Genomic DNA, 26622 nt, shown 5'->3' on the forward strand with positions numbered 1-26622 from the left:
TCTGTTTGCGTCTCCTATCCTCTTCCCCTTACTGGAGTTCAATATGCCATGACAGAAGAGTGAAGCCCTGCATCCCTGGTTATTGTCATTACTGTGCTGTCGGGAAGATCAGCATGTTGCTCTGGTATGAAGTGTGCATGTGAGAGAGGGAGTTACTGCTGCAGAGAGCTTGTGCTCCTCCAGCCAAGTGCCGCTCCTGATCTGATCTGTCAACGTGCTGATACTTCTAAAACACTCCACATAAAAATCCTCAGGTTTTACCAAATTTGATCTTTTGATCTGTTTTTTTTTTTTCTGCTGAAGTTCTTGACATGGTGAAGTTGTTAGAAATGTATTGCTGCATTGCAGAGAGGAAATCAGAATTTCACCTTTCAGAAGACTGTGGAGACTCCTCCAGTAGGTGGTCAGGCCAGCTGTTCCCATTTGCCTCAGGCCAAATGAGGTTTGCTGAGGCTGTGTCCTCAGGAGCCATCTGCCAAGCAGCTTCATGCCTGTGCAAGAGGAAGTCCACTGGGGTCCTTGAGATGGAGTGGGTCATGGAGTATGTTATAGAGGATCAAAAAATCACTTGAACTGCTAGTCTGGAAAAGAAAAAAGAAAGAATGATAGATGTCTGGAATTTTTACAGAGGATGGAGGGAAGGGAGGTGTACTCATCAGGTTATGATTAGATTGTTTTTTTTTCTATTTCTTGCCCATCCTTTTTGAGTAAAAAAATGTATTCTCAGATACTTAGGTGGCCCACTGCTAGTCATGAATGATCTGTGGAGTATCTGAAAGACTTCATTACATGTCTTACGAAATTATGACCACTGTGCCTTTGTGGATAGGTACAGTCTGTTATCTATATGCCTTAGAGCATTGTCTACTATATTCATTCGTTGTTGTGGCACATAAAGTATTTACTGTAGAATCCCTACAACACAACTGTGGCAAAAGGCATTCAATTTTTGCTGCACTGTCCATGGTAGAGAATGCCACCAGCCAAAGTGCCAGGTTCCAGCTGAGGAGTTTTTCCTCTTTTTTGTCAGGCTATAGCACAGAGAATAGGTGAGATAATTCAGCATGTGTATGTGAAACTTGTCAAATTGCTGCAACACTGAGATAAATTTAGGTCAAACCCAAAGCAAAGCTATACCTCATCATCCAAGTCTCAAACAGGAAAATATTTTGTTTATCAAGATAGACATTTGGCAAAACAGCTTTTGGATCTCTTAATTCATGTCCACAGCCTCAAAACCACAACAATTCTCAGTTCTGTCTTAAGTAATGAAGATTGTACATGCATAATTTCAGGCTGTTTGGTGCATATCCTTTGTTGCTTATCCATCTTAAAAGGATGGGTGAGCCAATTTGAATTTAAAAAGTCCCTCCATTTCTTACCAGTATTCAGCGTAAAATGAGGATGCCAAATGTGCAGTGTGCCTTTTTGTCTAGATGGTTTGCTTGGATCTGTCCGTGTGGTTGGGCCTATCCGTTAAAGACCTGCATTACACACCTTTTTGCTTTCTTTTCTTTTTTAAAATAGATTTCAGGCAGATTTCAACATTTTACTGCTTTCTAAGTTTTCTTCATTTGGAAATCGAGAAAGTAAGAGAGTATCAAATCCTGATGCTGTGGTGGAGTCCAGGTCCAAATCTAGTCTTTGGATTTGAGCTCTTGCCCAGAGATCATAAGGGAAACTGCTTTTGTCATTCCTATCATTTGAAAACAGGAAGTTTTAGAACTTTCATGAAGGAGTCAGTTTTCAGGTCTTTCAACCTCAGTCTCAGAAACTGTTTTTGATGGTTGACTTAAGACTATAATGAGACTTTGAATTTTTTTCAGTGACTTAACAGAGCCAAGGTAATGTGAACAAAACACAAAACAACTACCCAGTGCTCAAATTTACACAGTTCTTTAACTTTTGTGCATACTTTTATATGTAAATTAGAATGATTTGATTTGCATGCACACATTTCTTCTAGCAGGCTAGGCATAAATGTCCTTGATCTTCACAAACATACAGCTGGTGGGCGTTATAACAAGTCTCAGCTTGCTGAGAGAAGTCTCTAAAACAAAAACTATTTTCCAATATGGATAATAAAATGCTTTCCTGCTCCTTTATATGGTTTTAACAGACTATCAGGGTTCCAATTCCTCTTAACCTGCTTTCCAGATTTCTTGAGAAATCAGAGTTGAGAGTACAACTAGCTTAGAGCAGTCTAGATTCTGCAGGTTGTAATCAATCAAAGCAGATCAGGGCTTTAGATTGTTGTCAGAGTCAAACTGTATGGAAGCCTATTATTTGAGATACTTTTGCCATCGCAGCTTGAATTCATCTCTCAAGGACTAGTAATGGAAATTTCATGAAATCTTCCTTTTTGATCTCACTCTGTGAGATCTGGGGCTTGGGCAGAGATCTGATTGTCAGAATTTTCAATTTGTTTCATATTTCATCTTAATATGGGTTGGCATATCTTATTTATTTGTTTTGTTCTTGGTTTTTTTGTTTGTTTGTTTTGGTTTTTTGTTGTTGTTGTTGTTGTTAACCTCCAGTTGAAAACCTTATAGTATGCTGGCTGGTAAAGTTACCACTGGTCAGACCTAAAATAAGAAATTAATATGATATTATGTAATTAGCAAAGTGAGGCATTAACAAGTGTGTGAAGGCAGTACATAATTTTATGATTATTTCCCTTCCCTCTTTCCCCCTGCTCATCCAGCTCTAAGTGAATGCAGTAATAAGACAGACACTTAAACTGAGGCTTTCTCTCGACGCTTGGTATTCCTGTAGTTACTGGATTTAAATTTTTTGTACTTAGATAGCCTTCACTCTCAACTAGAGGGCTTGTCTTGGCTATTATGTTATTTTAGCAGGAATTTCTGTTTGCTTTTGTCAGTCAAGCATTGTTCAGAATATTTTTGTCTGTCAGTTTTTTCAGGATGTTCCCTTTTTTTGGTGGCTTGGGTTTCACAAATTTCTTCTGCACTGCAAAGTAGAACTCAGAGTTCTACTTTGAGTTGTGACTTGCCAAACCAATATGTTGTGGTCTAACGTGTGTCCTTAATGACTGAGTTGAGGCCTGTCCCATTATTCATGGGATTGGCCACCTCCTCATAACTTGGAATTTTAAAATCTCACATCTCCAGTCATTATGGATTTGAAAAATAGTTGTTTTGACTCTCAGACCTATTTTTGCAATTAGACAGCAAAACCAGATCCATAACAGGCACTGAGCAGCCAGATCAGCAGATCTTGCTGGAGACCATTAGTTGAGTTGCTGTATATCATTTTTAAACACGTACTCTTTAAAAGTATGCTTACTTTTAAAAACAGCATCTCACTTAAAGAAAGTCAACATGAAGATGATATCTGCAAGTACCCAGCTACCTTTGAAAGGTGGAGATAAACTTTTGCCAGTTCCTTTTGTCTATAGTTCTTTGTAACTGGAAAGTAGAACTAAATTTTCATTTATGACGCTTCGAAGGTAACTTTTAGGAGTTTATTTAAGTACTTACTGGAAAAGGAACTCTGTCCTTTGAGACCATTTTTAGGCAGGATGATCCCTACTAGCCTTTGAACAAGATTTGTCCAAGAAAATAAAGCAACCTAACAGAAACAAATAATAAAGCAGCACATTTTAAATGAACTGTCTTTTTTGAAGGCAAATGTTTTTGCTGACACCCACATATATGTTAACATACAGAATTAGTCCTAACCTGCCAAAAGAAGAAAATACATAACACCTTTTGAAGATGCAAATTGTCAATTAACAAAACAATAGAGTTCTAGCCTTCCTTTGCTGAGGTGCAAATTGATAATAAGATTGCAATGAAAAGCTGGTGGCTTCTATTTAAAATTTAGTTGAAGATGAAGGCTCCCTGAGGAAGAAGGAGAGGGGAAGGGACGAAGTTCTACAACCAGTTCTAGACTGGGAAAAACCTGCATGAAGAGCACTGGGATATCAGGATGACTGCTATAAATGGCGTAGTTTACATACAATTAATTTTGACAACAGTAATGAGAAGGAGATGGTAAAATTTAGTTATGTTACTGAATCGTGAAGAGCAGAATCTGAGGGCAACCTCTTTTTATTACCATACATACCATGTGCCCTACAGTGATGTTGATGAGAGAAACTGCGAATGCTGTGTGATAATTTTTCATGTACCCTCAGCAGTCTCACCCTCACTCTGCCCATTAAGCTCCCTCTCATATTTATCCTAACATTTCACACACCTCTGAGCTGCTGCAGGCTGCTACCAGTTTGTTTTATCCCAACTTGCCTCAGATATCTTTTATCCTTTCCAAATATGAAATTTTGCATAATGACTTCTACTTGCATTTAAGACCAAATAAGAAGTGAGAATTACCACCAGCTTTTCTACTAATAAGTTTAGTGTCTGATGCTCGGGAGACTGTAAAGCAGGGTAGCATACTGCAGGATTGCAGTAAATTCCTGTGTTATAAGTTAGAGAGAACTTAAGGAACTGGAGATCTGCTTGGAAGTTATCATTTGGATGAGAATCTGAAGAAACCATCATAAATTTCTTCTGTTTTCCTACTGTCTGGTGTTCTGTGCTTTTGGCCATCTAAGAAAATTGGTGCCTCGTCGTGTCCCTTTGTGGTCTGTATGATTTCTGCTGTTAGGTACTAATGAGTATTGCTGGCTTTTACTGGGATTTGTGTTTCGGTTTTATTTACCGATGACTGGTTCCAGACATTGTTTACATTTTAACATCAACTCTCTCTCAAAAAAATCAGCATTATAATGTGTCACCTTCCACTACTGAGAAAGGAATCAGATGCTTCATATGGATAGATTCAGTAGGTCTTGTATACATTCATTGTAATTTTGTTCTTCTGAATTCTTTTTACTTGAAGTTTTGTTAATATGGGAGCTGAATTTTGGAAGTAGAAGAGTAATTTAAGGATAAGACCTTTTTTAATAATCTGAATAATTTGCAGCATTTGACAAATATATCTATGTATAGTCTGGGATTTTTAAGACTGGTTGGAGTATTTGAGACTGTTAATTTGAATCCAGGCTGTGTGATTAAATGCCCTAGATATCTTGGAAAGTTTCAGCCATAATTATACAATTTTAATGAATTTGTTGCTCTTGAAAGTGTTGAGTTGACAGCTGCTGAGGATGAAGCCCTGGCTGGCTGCAGACATGATAGGTAGGGCACTGCGGAGCTCTGAGCACGGTACTCAACTCACAAGTAGACTGAAAAGCACTCAGTAAATGCGAGACTGAGCTTCCCATCCTGTCAGCAAAGGAACCAGATTTTATTTGGGGGCGACAGGCCAGCAGCAAACACCTGACATCTTCCCCTCATTTCTGGTCATGGCAGTCCAGCAGGGTGTTGTCACAGCCCTTGTCATGTGAGGAGGGATGGAGACATTTTGGACGCTGGCATGACTAGTAGGAGGGCTCTTGAGCCTGCGTTCAGGGACTGTATTAATCCCTCTTTCAGGAGTCAAGTTTTAGCACCTCTTATATATTTTGATTAGCACTGAATAGGAGATTTTTATTCTTAGTGATGTAGTGGCTTGTTGCATTTAGCTACCATTTCTATGAACTAGGCCCAGACCCTGAATGTTATCTGACTTCTCTGAAAGCAAGCCCTCTTGAGTGAATGTGGTGTTTGACAAGTAAATAATAGTGTATGGTGCCCTGTGAACATGTTTTAACCTGCTCCGCGTAAGTTTTCTTAGCTTTGATGCATGTATTTAAAGTATGTAGGATGCAAGACATTTGAGGATGTGGAAGTTTGTTTATGCATTCAAGGATTTCTTCTTGGGCAAGATTCATGTTGATATCACTCTGCGTAGCACTTTATTATTCTGCCTCAGGTACAAAGGGGTATGTAATCTGAAGTTTGGAAGCGGACTTATTTTTCAAATAAAATCCACTAGGGCCAGCACTTTTGTACCTTTTTGTGTCTTCTGAAGCCTGTGTGATTTCTAACCCTTTATTTCCTTTTTTTTTTTTTTTTTCCCCAATCTATTCATGTTGGCTGTCGGGCAGGGCAAATCAATCTTTTCTAAGTACTCTTTAATCATAAATCTAGATGTATTAAGTTAGCTATTACCTAGCCAGTGGTAGCCAGAAACAGAAAAAGGCAGGAGGGAATAGTCTAGTCATCATGGCTGAGCTGTGATTGGGATCACAGGGCTGCTTGCTCTCTGCACCTTGACTTCAGTGATGGTTCTGGTTTTCTTGAGGAGCTCCTTTTTTTCCTTTTCTTTTTTTTTTCCTTTCCTTTTTTTTTTTTTTTTTTTTTTTTTTAAAGAAAGAGACTACTTTAGTATTCTGTCTAATTAGCATGCTTTGCAATGTCTGTTTTGTGTGCTCCGAATGTTCATTTCCCTCAGCTTACATTTCCCCTCTGGTTTTCAATAAATCTTGGTGCACCTTTGTATCCTGCCATCTTTTCTGCTCTTTTTCCCTAGAGTGTTAATTCCCACCCCCTGAATATCTGTAAAATCAGCATTTTATTTTTTCCCTCCCGAGCAGCTATTGCCATCAGCTGTTATAAAATAATGGCTTTAGATGTGTCCCTTATAGTACATTGACCCTTCTGTCTGATTTATCATTAATTTCCAGAGATTTCTTCCAGCCTTGAACTAATTCCTTCCCCCCGGGGTCTTGAGTTAGAAAACACACTGGAACCCACCTCCTTGTTCTTTTGTACCTGGGATATTAGTCATATTACCAGCCTCCCTGGCACATGGAGGCATTGCGGTATGGCTAACGGTATGCTGAATGTCCTTTGTTGGCTTCTGTTTTCTGTATGTGTATGTATATATACGTACATATATTCAAGCTTCTTATTTCTGAGCTTGTATCCTAGTTGCACGATTCTGCTTGATTCAGGTGGTGGAGGCTGCCTGGTGTGGCTGGAGTGCACCTGAAGAGCTGAGAGGGAGTCAAAGATGTCAGTGGCGCTACTGAGTGTGAAACACCAAAATACACCCATGGCAGTGGTGGGAATGAAGGCAAAGGGATGTCAAAAGGCTTGCGTCCCATCAGAGTGAGCAGCTCTCCTGTGTTGCCCGTGCTAGAAAGCTTTGTTGCCTTTTGAAAGTTAAAATCATAAATATGACTTGTCCTTTGGAGATATTTCCCATGCCAGGGTCCATTTATGATGTTCTGTTCTTCCTTAAAATTGCAATCAACTTTTTCCAGGAAAAGGACTGACAAGGTTGCTGTGTTGGAAACCGTTCTGTTGTAGCTGAGACTCGCTGCAACCCTCTGCTTCTTTCCGATTACTGCACTGCACACATTGCTGCTTAGACTATGATTGCAAGTGTAAAGTACACATATCTCTGCCTCTGAAGACAACAGGAACCGTCAGTACTGTTGCCCCAAAATTGTAAATTGACCCTGACCCCGTATTTATGAATTATAGCCCACCTGATATTAAAAAAAAATAAATAGGAAGGGGGAGGAAAATATGAAGTGCAAAAGACTGAAAGTCTTGATACTGATTTAAATACCTTTAGAATTGCTTTATACAGTTACTAGAGTGGTTTAGTCACCTTTGATCACATACACAAAGTGCATTTATGTATATGAGGCAACAAATAATGAAGTGTGTGTTCTATATTGCTTCTTGTTTGCAAACCTGATGCTAACTAAATTCAGTTGTAATCTGTGAGGATCTGCAGGCACATGAGCTGGCAGAGCTAATACGTAACAACAATACAGACAAATAAACATTTTGAAGGGAAAGCATCAAGTCCATACTCCTTACAGTGTTTGTTGAATTAGAGACTTCAAACACTGTGGCTGCAGCTTAGGGTACAACTTACTCGCTGCCTCAGTTTTGGAAGGATCACACTACTTCTGATGCCTGGGAAAAACTTGCCCAAGACCAAAGTATGTCTTGGAAGTTGTTTCCTGCATTGATCTGTGTATAGAAACTCCATTTGGGAGGCAGAAGAAGCCACAAATAGTGTGGTGCATTATGGTAAACAGACGACCTTGAGAGCCATGGAAAGGTCAGAGCCATGCTTACAGGTCTGCATGCCACAGTGGGCGTACATGGGGATAAGACTTTGCTGTGCGTCCCTTTGCACTTTTGCCCCATATCCTTGGATGTTTATACCTGAAGTCTCAAATTACTTAGAGATACTATCTACTAATGCAACACTAGAATACAAATAAATTGAATTTAAAAGAGCTTTGACTAAAATAATTATAGGACGGACTTATAAATGTTAGGGTTAATACAAAATATGTGAGCAATCTCGGATTTTGCTGATGTCTCACCTTCAGCTTGATTGGGATTTGCCACACTGGTGAGGTGTGTGATGGCAGCATGGAAACCAGGTGTTGTGATGACCATGTTTTTGGTGGGGAACCAGCACATCAGCTCTGCAGGTGGTGAGATGCTGAGCACATATGTATTAGAAGCAGGACCAGGCTGCATCGGGTAGAGAGGCTTAGGGTAGGCTGCAGGAATAGTGTTTTGAACCCCCCAGCAACAGAGATGCCTGATAACTTTTTGGCATTGTTTTGAGACTGTTTAGAATCAGAGATTACTGTGGGATTTGTGTTTAAAAGAGAGGAATTTCCAAATCACTTCAAGGTGATGGTGGGTAAAGTCTACTGGAATGCTGCAGTTTCTGCCTATTTTTGTTAACTGATTCAGCCTTTCGAGGTCATTTAGGGTGGATTGATATGTTCTCATTCTCCGTATGTGCGGCAGTGCAAGGATCCTGCAGATTGCAATAAATGGGGAAAGGGAAGGAGCAGATTGTCCTACCGGAAAGTAAAAGACTCTTTCAGGATTGTGTAGGTTGTGTAATTTGAAGATCAACATTGCTTATGGTGAACAGATGGAGAGGATGATTAGAAGCTACAAGTGCCCTCCTATGCTATAAGCCCAATGTCAGATAAACTACCTCTACAGAAAATTATCACTTTCTGAAATTCTAGGACAACTGTAGGTTGCATTCTATGAAATCAAGAGAGAAAGAGCTGGTGTGAGGAGGAGGAAAGGATCTAGACTGTTAACTGTGTGAGACTGCAAACTGCCTCTCGGGAAGCTTAGATTCAAGGTGGTTTTAGTGTCTGGGAATGCATGGGATTGTTTTTATGAAACTGAGCAAGAGGAAATTGCCATTATTTCAATCCTTGAGTTAATTGTGGCTATCATTAGTACAAACCACTGTGATTGTTTTTTTTCTCCCCTCAGTGAGGGCATGCTTACCTGCCTCATGAGGTCTAAAAGTACTGTTTTTATCACGCACTGGAGCACGTATGTTAAAGTCTGACCAAGTGATGCATTTTGTCACGTATGGCTGTAGTGAAAGTGTCTGAGAACCTCTGGTTGAGAGTGGTCTACCAGTGCATGTACAGTGTAACACAGCACAGTGTGTAGTTGGCATTAAAGGTTGTCTATGTGCTGTAAGGCTTGGTGTTATTTGTGTGTGTGTGTGTGTGTGTGTTATTTTTTCTTGTTATTTTTAAGGTGCACTTACATAATGAATGACAATGTTGTAAAGCAGCGGACAGTGACTGGAGAATAAATGATGGGTATTCAATGAGTTGGCATAAATCTCCTGACTGAGAATGAAGTATGTTTCTCTGGGCTTTCCTGGCAAAACTATGTACAAGTCACCAGGATCCCAGTTAGAATCACTACTGTGAGAATTTGGAGCACATAAAATATAAAGATGGAAAATCCCGCATCTGAGTAAGTACACACTAGTGTCTGACCAGCACTTGGCAGGCAAAACAGTCATTGTCAGAGCAAGTGTGGCAAAGTGTCTTAATGTAGTTCTTTCTGCAAGATCCATAGGGGCTGGAATGAAGGTTCTGCTCAATAAGTGGAAAAACATTGAAATCAGGAGTGGAATATAAAAGTGTATTTTCCGAAGGATGAAACAAACTGAACTAGAACTTGAAGAACAAAGGATTTTGTTCGTACTCATGGTTAAATCAGTGAGAGCCATGTCAGCAAGTTAAAGGCACTACTGGTGCCAGGGAACTTATATCACAGCCCTAGAAGCCAAAGTCATCTCCGGCACACGTGTGTAGGACAAAGTCAAAAGCAATATCTGCTCTAATCCCACCTTCTTAAAATGTCAAGGAGTGGTCATCTCTCAAGCTCTTGCTAACAGGAGAGCCTCTGTTTAGGGCCCAGGGCAGGAGCACCACGTATTTGTGCACGTGTTCTCCAATCCACAAATGGCTCATGCACAGCAGATGCTATTTAAAATGTTTCTTACCAGTGGGTAAGAAGCTGGAAGTGTTGACACGTATTCTGTGTACTTAAAAGAACATTTTAACTGCTGGCACCCTTTTGCAGCTTATTCTGGATGGTGGGAAATATAATGGCAAGATTATTCTGCGCAAGGAGAAGAGGGAAATGGTTGAAACATGACTGCATATTATTCTGTTTTAGCAGTATGTGTGTTTGTTCATGTGTGTGTAAACATACCCTGCAGAATCAGAGTATGCTGCAATATGGAAGATGTTACTGACACATGTGTATAATGTATGGTATTACATACAGAAACTGTTTGTTAAATGAACACTAAGATTGTGAAGTCAGGCACTCAAAGCATAGGAAATGCCAGAATTAGATTTGCCTGCACAACCTTAATTCAGCCCCTTTGTGCATATGCATTATGATAGTCTTTAATTACACGATCACATATCAGACCACTGAAATGATGGTGCTGACAGAAGAAGATATTCAATATTGTTTTAATTGTTATTGTTCATGTGGCCCTGTGGCAGGCACGTTCTGCACACATTCAAACTGTATCTTAAAAACAGCAATTCCATAATATAATGTTTATAATAAATACACATGAAAATTACTAACTTCCCAAAGTACTTCTCTGTGATTTTTGTCAATATGTTATCTGAATATTATATAGATATTAATTGGTTTTCACAGTATCTGTCTTGGTGGTATTGGATCCATTTTACAGATAGGAGGAAAAAAAATTGAAGGGGATAAAAACAGCACAGTTAGCTCAAATTCTAAGTAGGTGGATACAATGCACCTTAAACCTTGGCAGCAATCCTGTTCATTTCAGTCTGTCTTAATCAATGAAGGCTGTTCTGAAAGTTATGCCTCCTATTTTATGATGTTGGCCCATCCTGTCAGAGGGGGATGCTGGTGGTATGGTAGAGGTGGTTGAACATTCCCACATGAAGGGGGAAGTGCATGAAGCAAAGGTGTGTAAGTGAATTCCTTCATGCAGAAAAAATGGCACCCATTGATGTTCATTGACGCTTGTTGAACACTTACGGAGACTAAACAGTGGATATCAGCACAGTGAGGCAATGAGTGGTGCATTCACAGCAGTGTAAAAGACAAGCCACATTCCAGATAGTCTTGCAGATTTTTCTGAGCATGGCATGCAGGCTTGCAGCAATGAGTAGGGTCTTGTTCATTGCTAGCAAAAATGCATAGCTAATGGTGGTGACTATGTTGAAAAACAGTGTTTTGTAGCTGAGAATTTGCTCTATCAAATAGTGTTATTGTGCTCTTTGTATCTGTTGTAGTTTCCATGGAAATAAATAGGAGGCATTGCTTTTGGAGCAACCTACATTTATTTTAATTTGTCAGGGGGTTTCCCGCACCACCTGAAAGTGTTTGAAACCAGATACCTCAGAAAAATGCCATTCCCACTTTATCTGGGAAAACACTGAAAGAAAACGTTTTCTGAAGCTGAGCTGCTATATGTCCCACATGGCAAAAGCCACGAGGCAAGCCAGAGAACAAGCAGGCCTGGCCATGCTGTAAACAGATGCTAGACTCTTGAGAAGACTGGGCTTTCAGCATGGTGACTGATGCCATATAGACAGGCACTTAGCCTGATGTTAGTGCAAGAGAAGGTTCTCAGTAGAAAGAATCCTTGCTGGAGGTGAAGTTCTCTTGGTGTGCTCAGCGTAGAGCAGAGGAGCTGAGGGGAGGCCTCATGGCGGCTGCAGCTCCTCACAGGGAGCGGAGGGGCAGCGCTGAGCTCTGCTCTCTGGTGACAGCATCAGGGCCCGAGGGAACGGCATGGAGCTGTGACAGGGGAAGGGCAGCTGGGGGTTAGGGACAGGTTCTGCACCAGAGGGTGGTGGGCATGGAACAGGCTGCCCAGGGCAGTGGGCACAACTTCAAGCTGCCGGAGTTCAAGGAGTGTTTGGACAGCACTCTTAGACACAAGGTTTGAATTCTTGGTGGTCCTGTGTGCAGCCAGGAGGTTGATGGATCTCAAGCCAGGACTTGATGATCTCTGTGGGTCCCTTCCTGCTTGGGATATTCTGTGATTCTAGGCCTCTGTTCTGTCGGTGTACAGAGGAAACAGTTTTGTTTGACTCGAATTCTCCCTGCCACTCCGCCTCCACTGAATGTAGAGGGGAAGCTAATCACATCTGGGCCAGATCTGAATAAGTGTTATTTTCACTTCATTGAAAGTGTCTGAATCTTTAAAAGGTAGCATCAATTCACTCCAAAATGCAGCATCTACAAGTATATGTTTGGGTGCATTAGGTCAGAAAGTGGGGCATGCATGACTAAGGGTTTCCTGCAAAGGTTTTGGATTCCTGCAAAATCATCCTCATTTAGCTTGTGAATCTCTGCTTTATTCAATACTCACATTCCAGTGCTTAAAATTAATGAGTTAATGGTCCAGCAGGCAACTTTATTTTTAAGTATTCAATTCATGTTTGTTCCCAGAGCTGGACCTTCTTGGGTGATATCCTTCTAGAAAAAATTGGAATGTGATCGTGTAATTAGAGAGTATTGCGATGCATCTGCACAAAGACAGAAAGCTCATGCTTTTTATGGGTAAATTAGAAATGATTGTACCGTCTTAAGTCTAGTATTTTGCAACTGTTGAATGCTCACTTTTATTCAGCCTTTTTTAACAAGACTATTTTTGTAATGTAAAACTGGGAAATAAGAATATTGAAACTCCGCTGCCCTTTCCCCTACTGAGGTCATCACAGAGTTGTTACTTAAAGATACTCAGTAGACAGCTCTGCCACTGGAGGTGATGGAGTAATTGCTGCTACTAGGCTGTTTCTGCTGCAAGCACTGGCCACCAAGGGACACTTCTGTTACTAGTTGTGGCCAGCAGAAAATGGATTGTGTTGGCCACAAATCCAGCATTTACCCCAGCCTCTGGGGGTAAGGTACCCTGGCAGTGCTGACCCATTCTGCTACGCACACCGAATTAGCTTCACCTGTGTTTGCTCCTCAGCTCCAGCTGACCACATTGGTCCTTTTTTCTCGATGTGTATTTTTTTTTTTCTTTTGTGTGTGTTTGAGCTTTAGGTCTTTTCATCAAGTCAGATTGCTTCATCTGTCTTTATTATTTGGAACCAAGCAGTGGGGCATGAAGTTTCCCTCTTTCTAGTGCGGGTCCAGTGCTAATATCTGGGACCTTGCTGGAAAGAGCGTTTGGAGGAAAGGCTTTTGAAGCCTTTGGGGTGAAGCATGTTGGCTGTCATGACAGGAATGGATGCCCAGCATAATAGGCTCATGCCTCTGTTATGCTGATTTTCAGCAGATCTTTTCTGCAGATGTGCATACTGAGAGCTTTGTCTTCCCCAGACTTAGAAAGCATTCAGGTGGACGATAGCAAAGGGCAAGTCATGAAAACATCACATTCCCCAGATAAATTTCAAGGACAACAGTGCTGTAAACAGTGGAGTAAACTGTGTCACTTGGCAGCCAGGGCAACGTAGGAAAAGGCATGAGTCTCAGGTCACAAATGGTACTGCATTTAGCCACAGGAGTTCAGGTTTTTAATTTGAATACTCACTGCTGTGGCGCTATTAGCTGCTACATTTATTATATACAAAATATATATTTCATTAGGCTATCCCCAATTAGGAGTGGGGCATTTCTGTTGAAATGATAGTAAAGCTTTGACCAAGGAGCAGTACGCTTCCTGCTGATATTTTGAACAAGTATTTGGGGAGAAATGCAAACCACGTAACAGGACTTTTACAGTGAGGATGAGAGAACTCTGTCATCTGAAGAGGACAATCACAGAGACATAATGAATTACTCCAAATTTTACTTTATCTTGTACTATGGATCTACTTGGGTTGACTGGCTGTATGCACCACAGCTGCTAAAGAAATGCTGTTTTGCATTCAAGGAAGCAGATTTTCATGGTTGCATCTGAAATACGCCAAAATGTAGCAACATTATCAGCGATATCAGTTCTCAAAATAATTCATATTAAACTCCTATAATTCAAGTTTTGAGGGCATACAATTCAGCTGTATTTGGAGGTTCTAGTCAGTCTGTTGTATTGGTGATTACATACTGTGAGAAGGGATGAGGATTTGCTTCTTTGCCAGCTTTAGTAGAGGCGAGGTAACTAATTTGATTCTGGACACTCTCATCATGAGTTGCTTGAAGGTGTTCAAATTTGCTTATGAAATAGTCCCTTCTGAGCTAAGGAGATGGAAATGAGACACTAAAAGGCTTTCTTGAAGTGTTTCCATGTTTCTCAGCTCAGAACATCACATTTGATATTAATATTAGGTACTGAGGCAAAGTCATCAGGTAGAAAAGGGAGGAAATGTAGAAATAGTCATTTTCTTATGTTTCCTCAGGATGCTATTTTGAGACTTTAAAAAAAAATTCATGCTTTGCTGATGAGACTTCTGTAAACCGGGGAAGTGGCAGATGTAATTTAAGTCCCAGGGCCCTGCCCTAGAAGAGGTCCAATACTGGCAGCATACATATTGCTTATATGAAAGCGAACAGATGGGTACATTTGGTCAATTCTGCTGGGTTCATATGGAAACCTTCAGAATTTTTCTTACTATTTTCAGTAGAATACTTAAATCTGTTATCTGCTGAGAGTCTGTAGTTGCCCATGATGGGTGCTTTTGTAGCTTTGGTAGGGAGCGTTTCTTACTGTGGGTTTCAGATCAGATATGTTGTCCCTCTTTCTGAAAGTTGTCCCTCCCCAGCTGTTCCCTCCCCACCATGCTTGAGGACCAATTCAGCTACTGGAGGAGTGAGCTGGATTTTTCGCAGCTTCTGTGCCAAGAAAACTGTCAGCTGAGTCTTAATCATGGAGTTATTACTGGTAGTGCAAATGCAGGAGAGAGAAATCCAGCTTGCTTTTCAGATGCTAGATTGATTGCAGAGACGAGTTTTGGTTTTGGTTATTGTTGATGGGGGGAAGAGAAAGGAGGAGATGGGGAGAACAAAAACATCGTATTTTTGTTAATTAAGAAAAACACTAATTTTCTGATACTAATTCATGTTAAATTCTTGCTGACAGTTTTTGATGTCTCTCAATTCAAAACAACTGAAAGCAATCAAATGAAGGGAGAAGAATGGAGAATCAAGGAGGAGGGGTGAAGCTGTGTTAGAAGAACACAGCTTGTTAATACTTAGTCTGGGGGAAAAAAGGTGAGATTAATCAGTAATGCCTGGAACTTTTATTTTGAAAGTCCTCATAGGTTAGTAGGTGTGCACATTTGTAATTATCTAATAATATATGCTATCTATTGCATCACGGAAAGAATTGAGCCTATCATACAGATGTGCCATCACTGCATTATTGCCCAGCTGTCTTTTCTCAAGGGTATAGCATGTAAAAATATATAAATTGAGTTTCAAGACACTATCAATGACAGCACTGTTTAGCATTAAAGTTCTTAAAGAAAATTATTCTCACATTTGGAATCATGTAAGAAATGGGATACTTTTATCAGAAAGTTTTAGTTTTAAAGCTTTCCAGGAAAGCTGTAAACAAAGCAGAGAGAAAAATGAAATCCCTGAGATTAAAAGCATGCTTCTATGAAGATTGCTGTTATGTGAGTGCTTCTTTCTTTTTCTTCTTCTTCTTCTTTTTTTTTTTTTTTAATGAGACAATTTAGACATTATGGACAATTTTTTTTTATTGAAAATGGAGGTTAGAAAAGAAGAGTAGAAGCTGAGCTCATTGGGGGAGGGAGAGAGAGGGCTTGAATTTGACAAAATAATTTCTTCTCTATACCCACCTCATCCTCTTGAGCTACATGCTTCTCACAAAAACAACTCTACCCACATTGAAGAAAATGGCCATCTCTCCATATCTGTTCTGCACGTTTTGTTTTGATAATAGTGAGTTTGGGGATTAAAATGGGTGCCCTCATCAGAGCGCAAGATACAGTCCAATACAGAAAGATCCATCTACACTATTTTAAATACACTTGTTAACAAAGATTTAACAGTCGTTTCATTCTCTGCTATTCATCATATTCACACATGTGGGATGGGCATTAACAGATTGAGCTACATCTTTTCATTTCAATTCTGTAGCAGCGTCTCTATGCAGTAATATTTTATGTAGTAATAATTTTCTTCCTATTACAGATTTTCTAACTGTGTTAATGGCAATAGACTGGCCACAGAGACATTCGTGAGAACTACCTTTGCAGTGACATTTAAACAATTTATTTGATCTTGCTTTAGCATATCTGCTCATGCCTTTTTTCACTCTGTTGTCGACCTTAGGAGAACGCTGTCTATAATTGTGGGTCTTTCAATCACATTTAAGTTTACAAAAAGCTATGCAAATTTCCGTGATGTTTTATTTCTGAAATCTTTGGTATTTGCAGAGTGTACATGGTCGGGTGGATACCCCTTGACTGCATGGGTATGTTTAAGTAGAAGCTGCCCAGCAGCTCCAAGGCTGGTTGCTGAGAGCAGCTGTGACTTAGCTGAGGATACTGTCTCTTAAGGGTGTGCATCTGTTGGATATCTACCTTGGCTTGCTTACCTAAAGCGGGAGGTGCTATCAATATCCACTTTCTGTGTATGCTAATTAAAAAAAATAGAGCAGAAGAAGGTTGATGGCATGGAGATTCTATGTATCTCACACTTTACCATGTTGTCATAATTACCATTTGTAATTTAGAGAAACTGAAATATATAGATTTGTGGCTGAATGTTGTTATTGATGTGGGAGTGCTGTTGGCTAAAAGCCTAAAATGAGAACTTTTTGCTTTTGTGAGGACGTATTTCATCCTGTGCTTGATGTAGGTTCACCCGTACTTGACCATTTGCAAGAGAGCTCTTGGAATGAGCATGGTTAAAACCAATTACTGGTACTATGGTTGCTATGACCTGCATCAGTTTCTATCAGAATCAAAAATTCTAGTCTAAAGAGTTGTTATAAAACCGTGTGAGCCACAAAACGAGAATGAAAAGCAAGAAGTTATCTCAGTGATTGGAAAAAATACATTTATTAGGTAATTGATTAGCATATGTCATAGAACTAATTTCACAGAAATTTTTGTTCTGTGGAAGTGCTTGGGCAGGGAAAAATGTAAGAGTGCTGTTGAATTTTTACGTCAACAGTAACATTCCTCTTCATTAAAATATGTCCTAAAAACACTGGACGCTAACACCCTGGAAAGTTTATATGTGGATTACCTGTTGTATTATGGCCCGTATCTGGCAAACCACTTGAAGCATACGATTAATCTCTTCAATTTCTATTGAAATAATTAGTTTTCACTAAAATATAAGCTCCCATGTTTTAAGTTTGTCTTTGTCATAAATGTTTGTAGGATGAAGTGCAACTTTATTTACTGTATTTCATGCCTCTATATTTCCCTATCCTAGCTGTGAAAAGGAGAGTTACTGCCACAGAAAGTGATGTAAAAAGAAAACTAGTCACTTCAAGGGGTCAAGCAGCTGGCCTTAGCGTGTGTTGTCATGCAGTGTGTTGTTACTGGATTACTGAACTGGTTTCTTTGTCCACATGTAATAGCTTGTCTACAAACGATAATAATCACGGTATGTGTCACATTTGGTTCTCTGAAGCACTGAAGCTTCTCTGTTGAAGGGGAAAATTCAAAGCAATCACCAGTTCTCCTAAAATTGTCGGTTTTGGTTTCCACGTTCATACCAATTTAGTGCCTGGGTCTGATTTTTCCATTATCCTGCATCTCATATGCAGCCATGGTTTGCTGTCTGAAATGAGTAGTCCAACAATAAGACAGGGGAAAATCAAGCTTTCTGTCCTAGGGGTAAAGAAAATTATATGTAGTTCAACTTTCTCAAGTGACAACTTTCATTAGGCTGCTACTACAGACAACTGTATGTAGGCACTGATAATTTGGTATTTTCAGGGCACTTCCAGTAGTAAAATGCCAAATCAGTGTTTACAGATGTTTTCTTGGTGATTCCTTCATGTGTAGCTTTTAAAAAATCTTCCATGGAAATGTGAAATTGCAGAAAGCTAAACCAAGGGTCCTCTCTGACTTTCCTCAGATATGCTATTTCTTTTGCCTTCTTCCTTTGGACGTGTGTGGGTCCTGCCTAATGCTTACTTGACCTGTGCATACATTGTGTGCAGTCCCATCTGGTGTCTCCATTAGGACCAGCCTGACTGTTGCAGTGCGAAGAGCATCTTAGCCATCTCTAGACCAAAAAGAAAAGAGACAAAATACGGAGTTAAAAGATATCAGGGTGTCAGGAAAGAAGTAGTTCTTTCTACTGATTTTTTTCCCCTCATATGATTTTTTTTGCCTTGGTTTTTTTTAGTTCAGTTTCATTTGTTTGGGCAAGTTTCTTGCCATTTACCTTTGCATTTACATCTCCTATTGATTGGCAATTTTTAAACTGTTTATTGTGCTCTTTTGTTTAGCTTTTCAAGAGCTAAAACAAAAGCCACCAGGCCCTGTGAGGGACACATTTGCATGCGGCGAGCGTTGCCCGAGGAAAAAGTAATTGCTAATGCATATTTATGTGGCACAAATTTGCCATTTGTTTATGCATAAAATTATCAATAGTGCAGGGCGGCCCAGCCGTAGAAAATGGTGACCTTTTTAGCTTAATAAATAGAAATCAGCTGTTATTGTGAAGAGATCAGCCATTTATTCTGTGTTGAGGGACACTGTCGGGAAAATGTAGATTGGTGCCGGCAATATCATTAAATGGAAGGCCAGTGACCCTTTCGGTATAGTCTATTATACTTTATCTAATAGGGGATAAATGACTCTGGTTGGCAAATAGATTTAAAAAAAAAAACAAAAAAAACACCCCTCCAGACTTCTCTTATTCCTCAGCCATATGAACAGGTAGTAACAGGTAGTAGGTACTGAGGAGGTAATGTTGCACAAGCCGACTGGTGGTATTTTTCTAGCAGAAACATGACTTTAAAAAAAATAGTAACAAAACCATGGAAAAAATAAACCAACAACACACACACACACACACACCTCTGAACTCCGTTTATTTTGACCAGTTTTGACCATTTTGGTTTGGAGTAGGTAAAATGACTGAGGCCATGATTCTTCCACGTTTGCATCATCAGAATTTGCCAGATTATAACTCAAGACACTGAAGGCCTCATTTACTGAATGGTCGCTCAGGAGCTGTAGCAAAAGCCTTATGCTTCTCCCCTAATTGACTTCAATGAGCAGACTTAGACTTTAAGGGTTTCAGAACTCTCTGCCATAAACCTCAGGAAGTTCATGTGAAAATGAAAGTACATGCTGAAGCCCCACGTTCTGTGTTTCTCTTGCTCTGCTCTCTATAGTGTGCTACACCATGCATAACTGGAAGCAGGTTTATCCATCTCAGAGGTGAAATATGGAGAGATGTGAGTCACATTAACTGTAAATGGTTGTGTTTTCTGTGCCTTTGTGAGATGGGCTGGGCGTTTGATTTTTCTCGTAATATCCAGTAGATGTTTGTGATGGCAGTATTTTATTTCTGAAGGTCTCTGTCAGATGATGAGATAACTGGGCTGGCTATGCAGATGAGGGTACGGTACCTGAGATGAAATCCCACCTGTTTTCAGTGTGGGACTGCCTGCCTCCAGCACCTGCTTTCAGAAACTCCTACTGTTATCCTGTGCTGAGAGAGGGCAGATCAGAGGCTTTGCTCTGTTTGCTTCCTAAAAACCTATCACAAGCTAATGTCATCATTGCACAAAAGCCACCACAACGTTTGTCCTTGAGTGGCATCTTCCCAGTGGCCTCAGTAAAGCTGCAAAGAGGTGAACAGGATGCAGAAACCTGCCAGCTGCATCACTAGATGGAAGTGGAGGCTGGGCTTGGAGGCACAAGCCTTGAAGGCTGTGTCAGTCTGTCATTTTCACCACTATCCATGTCCAGGAACAGTTGTTGTTTTTGTTGTTGTTTTTTAATAAAAATGAATAATACATAATATGGATAATAAAACATAGTATAGGGTATATTACAGAGTATATAATACAGTACACTATAAAACCGTGAGAGAAGACTGTTGAGAATGCGTGCTGCTGTTCTAGACTTCTTCATGCCAACAGTTTCCTCTTGTACCAGGACAGTTCTTGTCTCCTGTTTGTGTTTCTTGGTACATTCAACTCCTGCGCACAGAGCTCTTGCCTCTTTCTGGAATGCTGCCCTTGCAGTCATCCTAAATAATGGTCCACAAGCCATGTTGCAGAAACAAAAGTACAGAAGGACATGTTATGGAAGCAGAGAGAAAGTAAAAGGAATGGTTGGAAGCGTACATCTTCTTGGGTGCATCCTATGGAAACCAGAGTTAACAGTAAAATGAAAAATTAATTACAGAGTAGGTTATAGGTTTCTCTGCATGGTTACAGATTTTCCTTTCGCTGGTTCTGTCACTCCACCCAGAACCACAATTTCAGAACCGAAGTTTCTGAAGTCTCTGTAAGCATTTGGGAGCTGCATCAACTTCTTGTTAATAAACTGCTATAATTAGATGGTATTTTTACCTTTACAAACAGATTTTTATTATTACTTAAATTAAACTTGGCTTATTCCAAGTTTGTGTTTTTTTCCCCCCATGAGGGGTCCTTTCCCATACAGATATCTCCAGCTCTGCTCCTGAAAAAACTTTGTCTATACATCAAGGCACACAGCCTGTCATAAGCCTCAGTTTTACTTTCTCTTTTTGAACAGTCATAAAATGACCCCTTTGAAGTATGTTTTTTTGACAAAGCTGGAAATATTTACATAGACAAAATTAACAAGCAGAATATTCGTAAGTGCATTGTGTGGAAATAAATTGGAGACCCACACTGTTGTAAACTAACCTGACTCTAGCTGAAATTCTAGCTCAGGACATTATTACTGTTTTTACAGTTAAAGTGATGGTGATGGTTATTACTGCCTGTTCTTTGTCATGTCTCTGCTTGCTTAGGTACTTAGGGCCTACTTGTGGAAGAGACTGTGCTAAGTAAAGAGAAACAGAAAACAAGGCTTCTTCAAAAACTGAGAATTATCAAGGCTTTTGGAAAACCACAAAAGTTTTTTGAAGAGGAGCTGCTGAATGGAGGAGATTGGTCATTGACACTCGCTCATCCTTTTCTTGTCTCTGATCTGAGATTTTAGGTGAAAACACAAGGACGAGTAAAACGATTGTTACTTTTTCCTTGTAATTTTGGTTACAGAGGGGGAACGTGAGGCATCAGTGTGCTTTGGTTCTAGGCTGCTGGGAATGACAAAAATATGCAGGGGAATATTTGCTTACCGTAAAGTGTTATGGATTTGATCTTTCTGTGATGTGTCTTAATCATCTGTGGAGCGGATCCTAGGTAGGGAGGAGTGGACTGGGGCTTGTTCTTTCCTCTGCTCCTGGCACATGTCTGTTGGATTAATAACGTTTCAGTTATGGAAGGAAGATAAAGGACAAATTTTATATTGTACTAATCACTGATGAGTGCTTAATAAGATAACCAGACTGATGCAAGAGTTAAGCAATTTATATTTTCTGGTTCTTTGTAGTGCTGGTAGGTCCTACTGTCTGGTAGGTCCTGCAGATCCTTCTTTTAAAAAAAAATTCATATATATTTATTTTTAAAGAAAATTTTGCTGACTTATTCTCACTGAGGACTGATTTTTTTTTCTCTCTCTTCTTTAATGTAATTTATTTGAAAAGCCCATAGAGATACTCATCTTACTAAGAACAAAATTCATGTTTGAGGAAACTTCTGTGCAAAATATTGAGAAAATATTTTTGTTTTGCTCGTCTGACTGCTCATAAACAAAATAGGAAATGGAGGTTTATCTTCACAAAGTCTTCCTGTGTGCAGAAGTCAGCCCTGAACCAGGAATGGGCATCTTTTGAAACCTCATCCACCAACCTGCCCTTGGTGCCTCTCATGTTCCCTGAGTGCTGTCAGAGCTGTAGGGCTGGCAAGGTAATTACATCCACTTAAACCAATAGAGAAAGTGCTTGGGTTTAGATATTGAGGTTACTGACTTCACAATTTGGTTGTGGGTTTCAGGGTGTTTCCTTTTTTTTTTTTTTTTTTTTTTTTTTACTTTGTATTTATTCGTCAATATTTTTTATTCCAAAATAAGATAGCTTAGGGATGCAAGCGCTGACTGCCCTGCCACTGGCCTTCTGTGGTGGCACGTGGGGTGGGCTTGGCTTGTGTGAACGTGTTTGGTTGCAAAGATGATCTCAGAGTGGCTGATGTGCATGTGTTCTTCTCATCTGGTTAAACAGCAGCAGTTCTGAGTAGCTTGTGTTTTCAAACCACTGCTCTGATGTGTGCCTGGGAGATCTGTGTCCTTTCTCCCGCCTTCAACAACTTGAGAATAAAACAGCAGCAACCACAGCCGTGGCAGATACTTGGAGTCATCTGGGGTGCACTGTGCTTCTGAGCTGCCGGAGATGAGGTGGGGTTTGGGATGTCACACTGCCCAGTTTTGGTGGTTGAAGTGTTGGGCTTTCAGTCACACTTGGGGAAGATGCCATTTCAGGACGTTCAAGTGCAACTCAGAGACCCACAGTGTGTGAATAACTCTCCTAGCCACCGAGTGACAGCTCGAAGTAAAGGCAAATGCAGAGGACTTCATGCTCCCAGTCTCATCCTTGCACCACTAACCATGCAAAACAGTCTAATCATGCAGGCGTCTTATACTGATGATATAAAAACAGTCAGCGAGTGTTGGTTAGGTGTTTAAACACTTCAGAAGAACAGGAATATGTAGTTCTATCTTCCTCCTAGTTTGAGCTTCATATTGATTTATCATGATAAGAGGTACCACTTGAGTTCTAATAATGTCTAGTTTTTTTTTTTTTTTCCCTTTTGCTATTACATATTTCTATGGCAGCTTTTACATGTGATATATTTTGGGTCACGCATTAATTTACACCAGTCTCTGTTCTGCAAAAAAGAGTTCACAAACTAAACAAAAAGGAATGAGGAGGGGGAAGTCTAGCAGAGCCCAGGCTTTTGTTTCATGTTTTGGATGCATTTTCTTTTTAAAATAAAATCGTTGATATGCATTTGCTTTTATTTTTCTAGCCTTCCTCTTGCTGATGACCGGGTTCCTGTTTGATCCTGTTTATAAGCTTCCGAAGGCTGAAAATAACCTCAACTCCTCTGCATCGGGTAGGAAAACAAAACCCTGTAGAGACATGCTGCAATTGCTCTGGAGGGCTAGCAATATGGAAGAGTGTGGTGCGAAGGAAGATCTTGTGGGGAAAAAAAAGGAGAAGGTTACTAGGTTACCACAAAAGACATTAGTGTACGCAATTTTTCTCACCCACTCTTTTGGACTGGGAGGAGGGGGAGGATTGGGCATATCTGCAAATGAAGAAGACTGTTCCCCAGGATGCGTATTTCAAGTGTAGATGCTTAAAGTTTATCTGTACTATCTGTTACATGTTCAAGCAGCGTTGTAGTTCTATTTCAATGTATTCAAAACCTCCCAAAATGTAATTTTGAAAGAGTTAAAGGGCTTGAGTATCATTTAGAAATTTGCTGGCAAGATTAAAAAAAAAAAGAATCCCTACATTGTTATAAACTTCCGTGTATGTATGTATATATATATATAAAATTAGTATTGATGCCTAAATAGACATATAGGCACTAGATTTTTTACAAACACTCTGTAAAATGACATACGTTGAAGTCAGGGAGAGTGAGTGGAGGGCAATTCAGTTAAACGTTACTGTTGGCCTGACAGGAGCCTCAGCTCCAGGTAATTCCACAGTTAGAGCATCACCTCAATCCTGTAGTAGTCTGTGCTTAATCTGACTGCCATGAGTAGTAAATATTTGCAGAATTACGGGTTGATGGTCAAGCACCTCCATAAGGTGTGTTTTGGTTTTGCTTTGTTGTTCCTTATCTTGCTGTCGGTAAGAGTGGAACGTGTGAAATGCTTCTGAGTGCAGTGAGATTATGCTAGGGTTAGACTTCATCTAGTCTGATCAGGTTGCTATCATAGTCATGTGTTCTACTGTAATTTGTCCACATTCAGAGGGCTGTTGCATGGTTCTTGTCAGGATGAAATTTGTAATTAACTCCAAATGTGGGTTTATGAGACTATCTGATAATATTCTGGTGTAAATCAGTGGTTTTATGTGTTGTAGTGAGGCCATAGGCATGTACCTGAGACGACAATCCAAGTCACAGCATTTTAAAATGAGTGATTTAACACCGAAAAAATTTGTGATTCACTTTTCTCTTTTCTAACTGTCAGAAGTCAGTTGTGACATTCGTGTATTCTTCCTCTTCTAAGTAATCTTATCAAAGAAGAAATCGCTAATTTACCAACCAATGCTTAATAATCAAGGAAGTGAAACTTCTACTTGAGAGAAAAAAAGTAATTCTTTGCTGAGTTGCTGAATGATTTTAAATCATGTAAGCTCTCCGTGTACTGGGCAAATGACAGTTTTTTTTAAGGCTTTCATTCTGAGAAGGGGTCACCAGCCTTTGAGAATGAGCCACTTTGTTGACAAATCTGTCCTCTAAACCGAATGGCATTAATTAGAATGTTAAGCTGCAGATTCTTACTTTTTAATGTGGGTGGGGTTATCAACAAAAAATTTATAATAAATTTGATTGAAGATGATTGTAAAAGGTCTGCCACCTGTAGATAAAAATGTGCATTACTACACATGATAATTATCGAGACTGAAGGCCATGACGCGATCCATTGACCTTTTGAAATCAAAACACTTACTATAAAGAAAAAAAAGGCACCGATTTCTCCAGCTATGTTAAAATAGGACATGTCTATGTATTCAGCTGTATCGGTGCGCTGTAATATATCTAGGGAAAAAGACACTTCGGATTATCTGTTAGACTCAAGTTTCCCATCTTCTCCTCTGTGGGCTTATAAATCTCTGACTGGTTTTGTATGTGTTGAGAGATCTTTTTTTGATCTAATGAAATTGCTAAAAATATTCAGGTGTCTGAGATGGGAGCAAAGCATCTCTGAGCCACCCTACAAAAATAAACTAGTTTTGTATGTGCAGGATGAAAGGGTACAGAAACAGATTTCAGCTTCAGGCTTTGCAGAGGGGCATTTGCGGTGAGGGAGGGGAGAAACAACCCAGCAACTATCATTGTAAAAATTATGAAAAGCACTTTGATGGTCCTTTTTAAAGTCAGTTCACTAAATGGGGGCCAAAGCAAAAGCCTGAAAGGCAACTCGTAGCTTGCCATTAACAGCGTGAGCCCATCGCCGCTGTTTGCGGTTGAGAATGAGTGTTTCTGCGTGCAGTAATGGTGAGAAAAGCTAAAGGGAAATAAAGGATGCGAATGAAATGATTTTCTGTTTTCATATGAGTACTTGGAACACCAAGCAAGCAAAGAAGCAGCAATTTTAGCTAAGCTTAATGTAATAGAAGACCACTGCACCCAAACTGTCTCAGCAGAACTTCCTGCATAATTAGATTGTAAATCTTCTCAACTGAGGAAGTTTTGCCCAGGGTCAGATTGTCTAAGTAATAACCCATTCTACATAAATTAGAAGATTTGAACTGCTGGGATACCTTATTACATTAGTTTTGTTTTTATTCCTAATATAACTAAGAAGAACAAATGCAACAATTCTTTTTCCTTTTCTTCTTTTTAATTATGTTTCATCTCTTTAACTTTCGATTACCTCAAAAGGCCTTTCCTTGTAGGTTTTGGATTTTTCCTGAGCAATGATGATGAAGTTGCCATCTAGGCAAATTAATATATTTTTAATATACTTCAGAAAGTGATACCAGTGAATCTTTTGGCCACCAGATTGTGTGATATCACTTCCTTTGTGAAGTATTTACTGAGAGATGCTGCTGCTCCCTAATCGTGCTCTTCTGTGATGCTGAAGTTTTACCTCACACTGTGACTCCTTTGTTCTGCAAAGAATAGAATTGCCATCTTGAGGGTAAGAATTAATGAACATCAATTTACCAACAGTTAAGTTTTTAATTCAATTATTTTCTTTGAGGGAAATGAGACTGTGGGTACTTGACTTGTATATGCAGCTGTATGTAAAAGTGGCAGGGGGCTAGATCCCGAGGTCATTTTTCAGTCAAAAATCACCACTGGGATTTCAGTATTTGACTTACACAAAGGGAACAATTTGCAGTGTAACACCAATTAATGTGACTTGTTAGTGGTGTTTTTTTGATCTATATCTGACTTCCCCTACAAAATGGAGGAGTGATCAACTATTTGGGAAAGCCTATACTTACTTTTACAGCAGATCTAGAGGTTGTTACCGTATTTCAAAGAATCAGAGAATCGTTTGAAATGGAAGGGACCCTTAAAGGCTATTTAGTCCAACTCCTCTGCAGTGAACGAGGATACCTACAGCTCGGTCAGGGGCTCAAAACCTGGTCCAGCCTGACCTTGAATGTCTCCAGGGACAGAGCATCCACCACCTCTCTGGGCAACCTGTGCCAG

General features: G+C 39.8%; 1 long non-coding RNA gene across 1 annotated transcript in view; it reads left to right on the forward strand.

Annotated features, from left to right (window-relative positions):
• LOC110396156 overlaps nt 1-26216 on the forward strand; it is a 154505-nt gene extending 128289 nt beyond the window's left edge. Inside the window, exons 4-5 of the long non-coding RNA XR_002436811.1 lie at nt 23245-23331; nt 25963-26216. This is a non-coding gene — a long non-coding RNA (uncharacterized LOC110396156). The remainder of the gene's footprint in view (nt 1-23244; nt 23332-25962) is intronic.

Source organism: Numida meleagris, chromosome 1 (genome assembly GCF_002078875.1).
Source record: "Numida meleagris isolate 19003 breed g44 Domestic line chromosome 1, NumMel1.0, whole genome shotgun sequence".
Classification (NCBI taxonomy): domain Eukaryota; kingdom Metazoa; phylum Chordata; class Aves; order Galliformes; family Numididae; genus Numida; species Numida meleagris.